Genomic DNA, 14,512 nt, shown 5'->3' on the forward strand with positions numbered 1-14,512 from the left:
ATACATACATACATACATAAATACATACGTATATATGGATATATATCTATATCTATATCTCTCTCTATATATATATTTATATATATATATATACATATGCACACACACATACACATATACAACAGGCTTCTTTCATTTTCCGTCTACCAAATCCACTCACAAGGCTTTGGTTGGCCTCAGGCTATAGTAGAAGAGACTTGCCCAAGGTGCCATGCAGTGGGACTGAACCCAGAACCATGTGGTTGGGAAGCAAGTTTCTTACCACACATCCATTCCTGCGCCTATGGTAATGATTTCTCAAAATATTATTCCCATGATCCCTAATCCTACATTAGTCACATGGGCTGTTTTGTTACCCACAGATGGTTTGTAAGTGCTTGTTATTTCTAATTGGCAACTTGTTTCTCTTGCTCCCTCTCAATGACTCCCCTGACTCACTGAGGGTGTGTAGCATGTGGTGTAAAGTTGTAGCTCAGTTGTCATGGGAGGCAGACGTTATTTGGTCTTCAACCAGTGGGGAATCAGAGTGATCAGTAATGACTGTATAATGAGCTTACTTTGATTTTTCTTTCATTTCTTTCACAATATATTTCCATTTCATGGAAATATGTCATGGCTATTTTTGATTAATAAAACTTTTCTTTGTCATTCTACTGATGTGTTTCACCTACAATTTACAACATGATTGTGTAACAGATTTATTATAATTTCCATTTCAATTAATAACTATATCCTCTGTTCAAGTTTTGATTTAATGTATATTATAAAGGAGATTGCCTGTTTGTTATTTCTTTTAGCAGTATGATAATATTATACATAACTGTAACACTATAAGCTTATTTGTATTGGGGTGTGTGCACACACCAGGGGACTATCCAGTTTTGGGAATCCAAGGTGACTAATACAATCTTCATGATTTGTGGAGAAATGTATACATTTTAGGTTGTTCCTTCATAAAATACCTTCAACATTAGAATTATATTTCATTTTTGTATTTGGTTTGCAAAATTCTTTATGTGAATTCATGTGTTGAAGCATATTCTATTGTGTTTGGGGAGAGTCATTCTCTTTTAGTGCCTTATTACTTAACACACTCACCAGTTCAATTTCCACTCATTTACTTATTTATTATTTCTAAAATTTTCATTGCATCTTGCAACCTTTTCATTAGTTGTTGACTCCGTCCATTATCAGAGCTGCATTCTTTTTGCTTGTTAGTTTGTGTGCATGTATGTGTGCCAGTGTGCATATGTAATGCTGAAACAAATAGACTCCAACATTTGATGGGTCCTGTTGAATGTATTCTAACAAACGTAGTTAGGTTGTTAACACATTGTTTGTCATTGTCATTTAGCTGCAAGTCAATCCTGTGTGGTTAAGGTGTTGTACTCATTATCATGACCATAAAATTGTGATTTCCATTCTCTGCATTGTGTTCTTGAGCCAAACACTTTATTTCACATTGCTCCAGTCTAGTTAGCTGTAAAAGAGTTCTAGCAATAACTTGAAAGTTAACCCTGCAACAGATCAACTGCCTATTTCATCCCATTTGGTCCATCTATTTGTCCCATCCATCCTGTTTGCCCCATACATCCTGGCCATCTCCTGTCCCACCCATCCTGGCCACCTCATGTCCCACCCATCCTGGCCATCTCCTGTCCCACCCATCCTGGCCACCTCATGTCTCACCCATCCTGGCCATTTCATGTCCCATCCACCCTGGCCATTTCATGTCCCATCCATCTTGGGTCACCCACAGTGTTTGTCTCTCTAACCATTTCCCTTACACACACTCCAAACTGTTTATTATTATTATATATATATATATATATATATATATATATATTCTGATATATATATATATATACATATATATATATATTCTGTTACTTGTTTCAGTCATTTGACTGTGGCCATGCTAGAGTACCACCTTTAGTCAAGCAAATCAACCCCAGGACTTATTCTTGTAAGCTTAGTACTTATTCTGTGTCTCTTTTGATGAACCGCTAAGTTACAGGGACGTAAATGCACCAGCACCAGTTGTCAAACGATGGTGTGGGGACAAACATACATGCACACACACACATATATATATACATGACGAGCTTCTTTCAGTTTCTGTCTACCAGATCCACTCACAAAGCTTTGGTTGACCCAAAGCTATAATAGAAGACACTTGCACAAGGTATATGGTGGTTGTCTACTCCTTATGCACAGTCTGACCACCTCCTGTATTTACACCTTCGATCTATCATGGCATCTGATGTGGCTTTTTAAACCAGACAATGTATTGAAAAGACACCCACATAGATTACATATCTGATTTGGACCACCAAGAGCTGCAGTTAAGTTCTGATCTTTGTGGATCCTAATATGTCTTTTGAGGCCTCTGTTAGATTTGCAGACCTTATGGCAATGAAAGATATATATTTGTATGTGTCTCCTTGTCTCCGTGTGTGTGTGTATGTTTGTGTCTCATTGTCTTGACATTGCATGGTAGTTGTAAATGAGTGTCACTGTCATACAAGCAGTGTCGTTCATTTCCAATACTCTGTGCAAACATGTCTGGCCATAGAAAATCTGCCTCAATAAACTCTATCTGACCCATGCAAGTGTGGAAAGGTGAATGCTAAAACAATGACAATGTCAATAATGACAATGACAGTCTCGTCATCTTCATCTTCATTATTATTGTCATCATTTTGCCCCTCATTAGCATATGCTGGGCAAAATGTTTAGTGGCATTTCACCTGTCTTTACATTCTAAGATCAAATTCCACCAGGGTCGACTTTGCCTTTCATCCTTTTGGGGTCAATAAATTAAGTACCAATGAATCACTGGGGTCAATGTTATCAACTTGTCCCCTCGCCCAGATTTTCAAGCCTTGTGCCTGTAGTGGAAAGGATTTTTATTGTCATCATTTTACATCCATTTTTCCATACTTGCAGATCTTCTCCAGTGCAGAGCGTCTTAACATTTGTAGCCTTCCTTTGTCATCTTCTTAATGATGTTCAACATGCAGAGATCAGCTTTAACTCCCTCTGCTTATGTCTTCCTCTGATTCCTTCTGGATGGATTTTTTTGGCTCATCTTTACTTCCCTGTCATCATTTACCACAGGCCCATATCAACACAACCTTCTCTCTTACACACTACATCTGATTCCTCTTATGCTCAATTTTCTCACAGATCATCTATGTTCTGTCATACAAACATACAAATATTATATATTCAATGGATAATGATTATATATTTTCTTTCCTACTATCCTACATCCTCTGCATTCACATCTACGTAGCATTATCGCCAACAGAATTGCAGTTTGTATAAAAATATCTACAATCTATCCTTTTCTCACACAATGACTCCCACTGTCATCAGAAGTATCAGTTCCCAGAAGTTTCTCCATCCTATTCTGACTAATTTTGGTTACTAAATTTCAGAATCCCTTTCTCCATTGTTTGTTAGATCACTTAAACAGCAAAAGTTATTAACAACTTCTATCAAACTTTCTGAACATTGCAAGGAATTTATTTTACTGGGGACCCAAAGTCTAACTACATTTGTACATTTACCAAAAGCAAAGCCTTTATTCACTGTCAGTTTATTTTAAATTCCATTACACATTTTGTGCACTCATAGATCTCACTGTGCATATGGTATGGAATTTCTCCCTACTCTTTTTCTGCATATTAAACACAGCTATTTCTTTGATGGTATCAGCAACCTGCTTACTTTCCTATTTACATTAAAACTTTAATCTTTGTTAAATTTGTTCTGAGACCTGTTCCTCAACCTTCTTCACTAATTAAATCATTAAAAAAAAATTATCAAGTTTTCCTTATTCTATTCTTTTGGGAATTTTGCCAAAGTTTTAAGTCATTCTAAATCTGGGAAACCATTTGAATGGCATAGACTCCAATTGCTGTTTCTTTCTCTTTTTTTTTTGCCCCAAACTTTGGAAACTCACTCTTTTCATGGCTATAAGTATGACTTCAATGGTAAAAATTCTCTCAATGACATTTATGACACAGAATTTATAAGGTTTTGAATATTGATGGCCTACTCAGTCTTGATGAACTCTGCATTTCCATTGTACTCAAAGTAGGAGCTGACATCTGCGTGGGACTGAGATATCACTGTGGTAGGCCCCTAAACTCCACAGGCCTTGATGGGTTGTCTTGCCACCTATATGCTGGTCGTTTTACTTGTAACACTGAGTTAAGCTTTAATCATTAAGAGAGATCCCTGGCTCGGGTTAATATCCCCTTATTCTGGAGTAGTAGGGATTTTCCATAAGTGATAGGAAGAGACTAGATGGTCTTACTCTTTGTCCCTGGGTAAGCGATAGAGACACCACAGTTTGTGACTTCTTTGCTCCTTCCCACATCCTGGATGCTGCAGTAAATGGGAGTGACACTGCTTCTGCAGAACAAAATCGTTAAGTGCCGGGACTCATCAGAGAACCATTTTCTCCAGCCTGTGGCATTTGAGACATTTGGAGGGGCTGAGCCACTTACAACAAAGTTCTTGTCATTGTTAGCGACTTGCCTTACTGAAGTGCCAGGTGATGCCCATGAGAGTGCTTGGCAGTTCCAATGCCTTAGCCTCAGCATCACCCATGGTAATGCTGCAAGTATGTTGGCTTGCTTCAGTAGGTTCCTTTGACCCTTGTGATGTGCAACCAATTGAGGCAGTTGGTGTTCTGCTGATGTTTTTCTTCCTCTTCCTCCACTTTTTTCTTCTTGTTTTTTTTTTTGCATTCTTCACTCACATTTCTGTTTTATTTTGTTTTGGATTAGTATTTTAATGTGGTTCTGTATTATATATATCTATTGTATACATATATGTTATATATGTAATAAAATAAAAAATAACCTATCATAAGGACTGAAGAATTTCATAAGACTAGCAAAATGACAAAATATTTCTCAGCTGTAAAAGTACCAGAATAAGAGAATGACTTTGTGACGAATAAGTGACCCCTAAAAAGAGTACTAAGCTAGCAGAAGTATTTGGTTAACAGGAGTTCTTGGGAAACAGGATGGTGTTCTGTAGTTCATAAATGAATTAAAATTTGGTACAACCTTTGTTGTTGTGATTTTTTTCCTTTATATATAATTCAATTCAAATAAATTTTCCATGCTGAACTCCAGTACCAGTTTTGGCATAGTTTCTACAGCTGGATACCTTTTGTAAAATCAGCCACTTTGCAGTGAGTACTGGATGTTTCTTTCCATGCTACTGGCACTTGTGAGGTTGCCAAATAACTTGCAAGCGAGAAAAGGGAAGAAAGAAAACAGGGGGGAACATTTGAGGTAGGGAGGGGACTTTATACCAGGGATTTTATATGAGAGAGGAACAAGCAGAGGTGCCTTGCTACAAAGGAGATACACGGCTACCACACATTATATAAAGGTGGGTAGGATGGGGCACTACCTTGAAGGGTTTAGTCAAACAAATTGACCCTAGTATTAATTTTTAAGTTTGGTACTTATTCTGTTGGTCTCTTTTGCTTAACAGCTTAGTTATGGGGATGTAAATAAACCAACACTAGTTGTCAAGTGGTCACATGAGACATACACAACACAAAACACACACATAGAGACACACACACACACACACACACACACACACACAGAGGCTTCATTCAGTTCCTTTCTAATAAATCTACTCACAAGCCTGTGGTAAGCCTGGAGTTATAGTAGAAGACAATTATCAAAAGTGGCATGCAGTGGGACTGAACCTAGAACCATGTGGTTGAGAAGCAAACTTCTTACCACATTTCCATGCAGCCATATGTATGTGTGTGAACATACACACACGCACGCACGCACACACACACACACACACACACACACACACACACAGATGAAAGATTTTGTATCAGCCAAATTCCAAACACACCAGATAGTGGTCAATTCAAAGCACAGTGCCACAGTGCCATACAATCGGATTGAAACTAAAAACATGTGGCTATAACTTGAACTTATTAACCACAGTATAGTTATGCTCATATCATACAACTATGCCTTCAAACTGTCATAATTTTTCAGCATATCTTAAATAAAAAAAGAAAGAAAAAAACATTCTTTAACGTACCAACAACCATTTCTGAATCTCATATCAGAGAAAATTTATTTCCTGAGCTACCATCTTTTTAAGAGAAAAAATTTTCACCCATTAGCATAAAAGTTTGTCTACATTGTCAGTGGAATATTCTGTAATAAAATGGTAAGCTATTTAATTCCTTGGTTATTTTACAGTCGATGATGTTATTACATTTCCTGCATCTAAAGTAACTTTAATCCTGACACTTCAATATTTGCTGTTATTTTTGAATTGAAAATTACTGCTGCAACAAAAAAACAGACGTAAAATCTCAATCATGTTTGAGATTTATAAGAATACTCCAATAAACTAAGTGAAAACTCCTCATGCTGTTGTCATCACTTTCACTACACTAATTGGGTTTTGGTGAACTGCAGTCTGTTGGTGACCTCTTGACCCTTTATAAATTTCTATTGCATCATATAATTTCTTATTTCTTTACTGCCCACAAGGGGCTACACACAGAGGGGACAAACAAGGACAGACAAACGAATTAAGTCGATTATATTGACCCCAGTGCATAACTGGTACTTATTTAATCGACCCTGAAAGGATGAAAGGCAAAGTTGACCTCGGGGGAAATTGAACTCAGAACGTAGCGGCAGACGAAATACCGCTAAGCATTTCGCCCAGCATGCTAACGTTTCTTATTTCTTTATTGCCCACAAGGGGCTAAACATAGAAGGGCGTGTTAACGTTTCTATCAACTCACTGCTTTTGCATAATATAATTTCTACCTACCCTGTAGTTTTATATGCATGTGTATAAACCCACAGGAGCCTAGTGATTAGGAGATTGTGGTTTCAATTCCTGGAGCAGATAGTGTGTTGTGTTTTTGAGCAAGACACTTCATTCATGTTGCTCTGTGATCACTTCGACACTTGACGCGTGGTAGACTTGTGCACCTGTTCAAGCATTGTATATTTGATGGAGCTGGGAATGAGCTAATGTACAGCACATACTTTTTCATCACTATAAACAAATCATCTGTGCAGCTTGTTCAGCAAGGAATTGCAGAACCATCTTTCTCAGACTACCAGAGACAACTGCCATATGTTGGTATATTTCTAGACAACACAACTGCAATATATAAATATAAAAAAACAGTATCCATTTCTTTCCAGATCATAGCTTTGATGAACAGATTTCTAGGTTATGAGCCCAACATTCTTCCACTGTGCAACTCTACTTAACAAGTGATTAAGGAAATATCTAATGTATTATTTCATATATTGTCTGCTCTGGGTTACATGACTTCTGTTGCATCATCCATCATATATTATTTCTTTCTTTCTATGCATTGGACTGTTTCAGTTGCATGAAATATAGTAACTAAACAATACATGCTGCAGCACTGAAAAGTTCATTTACTTATTCAATGGTGACATTTCAATTTACTGATACTCCAAGAGGCACAGTTGACATGCCACAAGCACAAATCTATGCATTGCAAATTTTTCTGAGTATCTTTTCATTTGCTATTTTCAGATAAGCCAGAAACAAGCCAATTCTATAAAATTTTCCCTATGCAGCACAGCAAACATGTTTGCTAGTATTATATATTGTAGAGAAAACATGTTAGCTTTACTTGACAGGATTTTCTGGTTTTCACTAGAATTAGTTAAAAAAATCAAAACAATTATTGATATAACACAAAACCCAAAACAAGTGAGCTGGCAGAATCATAAGCATACCAAGCATAACGTTTAGAGGCATTTCATTTGTTTTTATACTCTGGGTTCAAATGCTGCTGGGGTTGATAAAATAAGTACCAGTTGAGCACTGGGGTTAATATAATCGAATTAGCCCCTACCCCTAAATTGCTGGCCTTGTGCTGAAATTTGAAACCATTATCATTATCATTATCACATGTCTCAGACTGATTGTATGTCAATATCTTTTGATCAGGGGTGGGTCATAACTAATGAGGATGTTCTGAGAGTGGTCTGAGAGAAGCCTGTTTGAAACAATAGAGTAAATACTGAGTGACATATCAGGTGACAGCAATGATAATGAAGGTGTAGCAAGCCGAGAAAGATTTATTACGTAGCTGTGGCATAGTTCAGTTGTGCTGTGGCAGATTCCAGCCAATCAGAGCTGGAGGCATATGAATAAAATGGCAGTGATCTGCCTTAGCAGTAGAACTCACTACAGCAGAGAAGTAGCACTTTCAAACCAGTTGTGGATTTGACAGCATAGAAGCAACATTGCTTTCTTTGACATGTTACATTTTCTGTGTCCACCACCAACTACATGTAACTCATTTGAATAATATCAGCTTCCACTCTGTTTCATATAAACCTCAGGGTATTATAGTAAGTCATGCGATATTTCCTGTCTTGCATACACATATATTTGGTTCCCATCATAAGTAACAATACAAGTGACCAACAGATATGTTATAAATAAAGAGGTACTGATGACAGATGTAGTAGTACTGTTGAAAAGATTAGGATCAGGGTTATGTTAAGTGAGTGTGTACTGCTACTTATGACAGTTCTGATAGTAGTAATAGGGATAATAATGAAGTCATTGAAAGGAAAAGGATGGGGAATTGTAATGACAGTGATAGTTAGGATAATGGTGAGGTGGGCAGTGATTATTATGGTAAGGGTAAAGAGAAGAGGCTCTCTGACTAGAAATCTGCATTATGTACATGGACTTTGTTTTGGGAGGAGTATGTTTAAGTAATTGTAGACTGGATTTTCTTGCATGTAGGCAGGGAGAAAGTGTTTCCTCTCTTGAGTTTAGGATGTTAGTTGCAGACAGGATGTCCAGTTTTTTGCTTATACACAGATTACACTTTATGCTCACTATATTTTTTTTCCTTTCTTCCTCATTTTTTCTTACCTCTTGTTTGTCTCCTTCCCAATATATCCTATTTTCTCCCTATCATCACACCTCATGACTAGAAAACTATATATAAATATGCAAACCCCATCAATATTCCACTCACAATTTACCTGACGATCCTGTGTGTCTACAAGTAAAACTCAGGCTGATCCAACCAAAATAAAAAAATCATTAATCTCAACCATATTATTGAGTCCTCTTTTTTTCTACACTTAACACTACATGCATGTGTGTGTGTTTATGCACATACATATGCATGCACATACATAGTGCATGCATGTATGTATATACATGCATACATGCATATTGTTCACCTGATCTCATGACACTATCATGCTTTCATTTATAGCAATTCTTTTAGAATGCAGTAAAATAAAATTTTAAAAACTACTTATGATTTTATTAGTATTACCTTCATTTTTTTTTTTTAAAGAACAAGTATCAGAAATGTCTAGCAGTAAGACAGAGGATGTTGCCAACTGAAAAGAAAAAACACAGAGAAAAAAACTGGAGGCAACAATAGTTATTAACAACCGACAGCTTCTTCTTCAGTTAAGACAAAGAGAAAATATGTTTCCCCACATTCCATTGTTTGTTTAAATTGTTGGATTCATTAAGCTGTTTCTAAACTCTGGTGAAACTAGAGAAGATAGACTAAAGATATTTATGCACTGCATTACTGGCACTGAGTCATGTTGTTGAGTTAGACCAGACTGAAGTGAAGTGGAGTAGTACTGGACTGCTAATAAGGATAACAAAATTCAATGATAATCATTATGTATCAAGCTAATATTATCATTATTATTATTATTATCACCATCATTATTATTATCATTATTATTATATATATATAAAAGCACATCCAAGCGTGGGGTGTAACCAGCCCACTTATGAGTACCCCTCGTTCATTGGACAATAAACTTTGCTTGTGAAGACCTATTGAGGCAAGTGTAAACAAATCAAAATCGCTGATGTGGCCGATAACAGTACCGCCTGATTGGCACTCATGCCATTGGAACATTAAAAGCACATCCAAGTGTGATCATTACCAGGGCCAGGGTTTGGTTCCTATGCCGGTGGCACGTAAAAAGCACCATTTGAGCATGATCATTGCCAGCGTTGCCTTTTGAGCGTGGTCGTTGCCAGAACTGCCTTACTGGCCCTCATGCTGATGGCACGTAAAAGCACCCACTACACTCTCAGAGTGGTTGGCGTTAGGAAAGGCATCCAGCTGTAGAAACTCTGCCAGATCAAATTGAGCCTGGTGCAGCCTTCTGGCTCACCAGTCCTCAGTCAAACTATCCAACCCATGCCAGCATGGAAAGTGGACGTTAAATGACAATGATGATGATGATGATATATATATATCCTAGCTGAGTTACCTGGTAACACACGGTAAAAAAGGGGGTTATTTCCAGTTCCCATTCTCATTACACTGTTTCATGTCCTATCTCATTCTCTGTTCAGTTCCTGTTTGAGTTCCACTCTCATTCCTATCCCTAATCCTATGTCAATATATAAATTTTAGAATTAGGTGTAATTAAGCCATTAAATATTTTATTAACCTTTGTGGTAATAGCTTATTGCTAAAAATAGGTATTACAAACTATCAATACGATTAGTGGGTGAATAAGGAATGTCCCTATATTATTTTAACAAATGTCTATGCATTTGAGTAAAATAAATGAGTTGATCAGTAATAGCGGGAAAGCAGGGATTATCCCTAGTTCCCATTTACCATTACACTGTTCCATGTCCTATCTTGTTTCCTGTTCAGTTCCCATCTTTATGCCTAACCCATCTTTTATGGTAATAGTTTATTGCTAAAAATAGGAGTTTATCATCATCATCATCATCGTTTAACGTCCGCTTTCCATGCTGGCATGGGTTGGACGATTTGACTGAGGACTGGTGAACCAGATGGCTGCACTAGGCTCCAATCTGATCTGACAGAGTTTCTACAGCTGGATGCCCTTCCTAACGCCAACCACTCTGAGAGTGTAGTGGGTGCTTTTACATGCCACCGGCATGAAGGCCAGTCAGGCGGTACTGGCAACGGCCATGCTCAAAATGGTGTATTTTACGTGCCACCTAAACAGGAGCCAGTCCAGGGGCACTGGCAACGATCTCACTCGAATGTCTTTACAAGTGCCAGAAAGGCAACGCTGGGCACAGGTGCCGTCATGATTTCGCTTTCGCCTGCCCCAACAGGTCTTCACAAGTCGAGTTTCGTGTCCTGCATAGGAGCCAGTCCAGCAGCGGGTGAATAAGGAATGTCCCTGTATTATTTTAACAAACAGATATGTATCTGAGTAAAATAAATTAGATAAATAGATTTGCAAATACATTGACAAATAGTCCATGTATTCTGGCTGGTGTTGTTGCATGCCGTAGCTTATCATAGTTGATTTGTAAACATGTGCTACAGCCCACCTCCCTAGGGGGGCCCATTATAGATTTTTATTGAAATCCAATTTGCCTATAATACAACTTAGATGTTAGGAACAAATAAATAACAAAATCAGATTTAAAGTGAAAAATTATTTCAATATACCAAATTAGAAAATTTTGACATAATTTTAAAATCTCATAATATATGACAGCAAGGGAGGAAGACCCAACAAAAGTAGAGAGACAGACAGTTATAGGATGTGACACACACACACACACATACAAATTTGCAAACTTACACACAGGTAATCATGAGTTTAAAATGGTGTATAGTAGACATATGTATGTATGTATACATATGTATGTGTGTGTGTGTGAGTGTTTCTTTGCGATGGACAGCAGAAAAGCCTCCTACCCACTCTCTCCTTAAAGCCACCTACTCCCTCTCACCTGCCTTTCTGTGTGTCTGTGTTGTATCTATGTATTTACAAAAGTATGTATGCAGTGTCATGTGTATATGACAGCTGTATTAATGTTAACATCCCATCCCAACTACTGTTTTTGCCTTCACTGATATAAGTCCCCCTCTCACTGTTACTACTTTTCCCACAGACTAATACCTTTTGCAACCTTCTCATTTTATCATATAATTCACCCAACGCCCCTGGGGGAACATTATATATTTTTTTTATTGAAATCCGATTTGTCTATTATTGAACTGGATGTTAGTGTAACACGTATACAAAGTTTTGTGAATATTGGTTTGCTGATTTAGGCACTAAGATGGTAACAGACAGACAGACAGAAACTGCATATATATATATATGTGTGTGTGTGTGTGTGTGTGTGTGTGTGTGTGTTCAACCCAGAAAAGACTCTGAAATAATGCATTCTCAAAAAAAAAAAAAATGGATCTGATTTTCAAATTTTGTGTCCCACAGAATATAATTTGCTACAAGAAATAACTCAAGTTTCTTATCCACTCCCTATCTATCACCATCAAACTATCTCTCTCTCAATATATATAACACACTCTTTGACATTCACTTTCTTTGTCTATATATTAACTTTCATACATTTATTTCATTTTATCACAGCTACAATGTACAAAAGTCCTGTTTTCTGACAGAGTAAAAAATGATCAAACTTGAAATCTCTGTAACATTTTTCTAAAGTATTTTCTGAAATGAAAAATTACAAACTTGGATTCATCATGAAAAAATACATCAATATACCAAATTTGAAAATTTTCACTTGATTTTAATTTTTCAAAGTCTGTGACAGAGTCGTAGGGCTCCCATTAGGGGCCTGCAAAACTTCAAGTAGGATGGAATTGAATCAAATTCTTTTAAATAACACATGTAACTCCTACTAAATTGGGATCTCAAGGGAAAGGAACATTCTTATGAGAGCTCAACAGGCTCTCATAAATGCCATCATGCCCTGGTCTTGCTTACATCTCCTTTATAACCACTCCTACTCCTTGCACATCATCTCCAACAACCTTCTGATCTGTCCTTCCTGAGGAATCTCTATGTCTCACCTCATCCCCTCTCCGTATGATATTTCTTATCAACCATACCTCCTCTTCTCTCATTCCTATCTGTTATTCTCCCCTCACACACTTCAGAAAGTACCCACTTACTCCTCTCCTTATCCAGTGCCTGTATCCTCTGTTACACTCATCTTCCTGTACCCTGAGTATCTGCTCTGGTACTGCATCACTATTATCTTTATCTCTTTCCCAACTACTTTCACTCACCACTCCATGTGTGATAGCCATGTATCTTCTCCTTGTCCCTCTCTCATAACTCAGCCTTCTGACATTTGACATAAACCAAACACCCCCACCACACACTTTCCTTCCACCTTGTTTCTTTTCTCTGTCTTGCAAGTTACTTGGCAACCTCACTAGTGCTTGTGGCACATAAAAAAAACACCCATTACACATTCTAAAATGGTTGGCATTAGGCAAGGATTCCAATGCAGAAACCATGCCAAAACTGAGATAAGAGCATGTCAAACTGTTCAACCTATGTCATCATGGAAATTGACATTAAATGATGATGTTGATAATAACGATGATGATGATGATGATGATGATGATGTGTGCTTATGTCAACTTGACTTAACATGACATGATAACTGTAAACATATGTCACCGTTATAGAAGCAGTGTTGTTCATTTCCAATTTTCTGTGAAAATATGTCAGGCAATGAGGACTGACTGGTGTAGGGGTCTTTGAGGCACCACAGCATCATGTATGTTAAACATTCATTGCCTAAAGGGAGGGAATGTTCCCTGATGATGTAAAACAATAGGGATCAGATATTCATGCTTGAATCTACCAGAACATATTAAGAATAATTAGATAAATATTAACATCACTTAAATACCAACTTTTCCATGTTTGCAGGGGTCAGACGAAATTTATTGAGACAAGTTTTCTATGGTCAGCTGCTCTTCCTGTTGCCAAACCTCACCTGTTTCCAAGTGATGTGCTATTTCTCCATGGTAAGGCATATTTTCACAGAATATTAGAAATACAATGTCAAGACAAGGTGACACAAACATATGCACACTTATACACACATACATATAAAGATGCACACACACACACACAATGTTATATACCCACAAATGCTATCTCCCTCACTAATACAATATAGCCACCATTTAAGTGCTAATATATCTGCTTTTACACAATAGAGACATCATACAGTTACAAAAATATCAAAAATTTAATACAGACACCGTATAACCATAAATATAACTCCTGTGTAAAACCAGGTATGTACAGTCAGAAAATCATGAATAGATGTAATGTTAAGCTTGTAAAAAGAGAAACCTGCACACCCGACCTTTATAACAATTTCCATGGTTGTGTTAATTTATTCAAAATCCGCTGCCTATGTGTTTCAATTCAACTGGAAAATAGTCAAGAAAATTGCAGCAATTTAATGAAAGCACTAACCTTTTTATTATGAAGCTAGTGTTTGGCACTTAACAAAAGGCACTTACATAAGAATATAAAAATAGAAAGTTTAAATGTCTATATGAGCATATAACAAGAGGCTTTGTATCTCAAAACCACAGGTAGATTCAGAGATGTTTAGTATCTGCACATACACACACGTATACATACATACATATATA

Source organism: Octopus bimaculoides, chromosome 1 (genome assembly GCF_001194135.2).
Source record: "Octopus bimaculoides isolate UCB-OBI-ISO-001 chromosome 1, ASM119413v2, whole genome shotgun sequence".
NCBI lineage: Eukaryota > Metazoa > Mollusca > Cephalopoda > Octopoda > Octopodidae > Octopus > Octopus bimaculoides.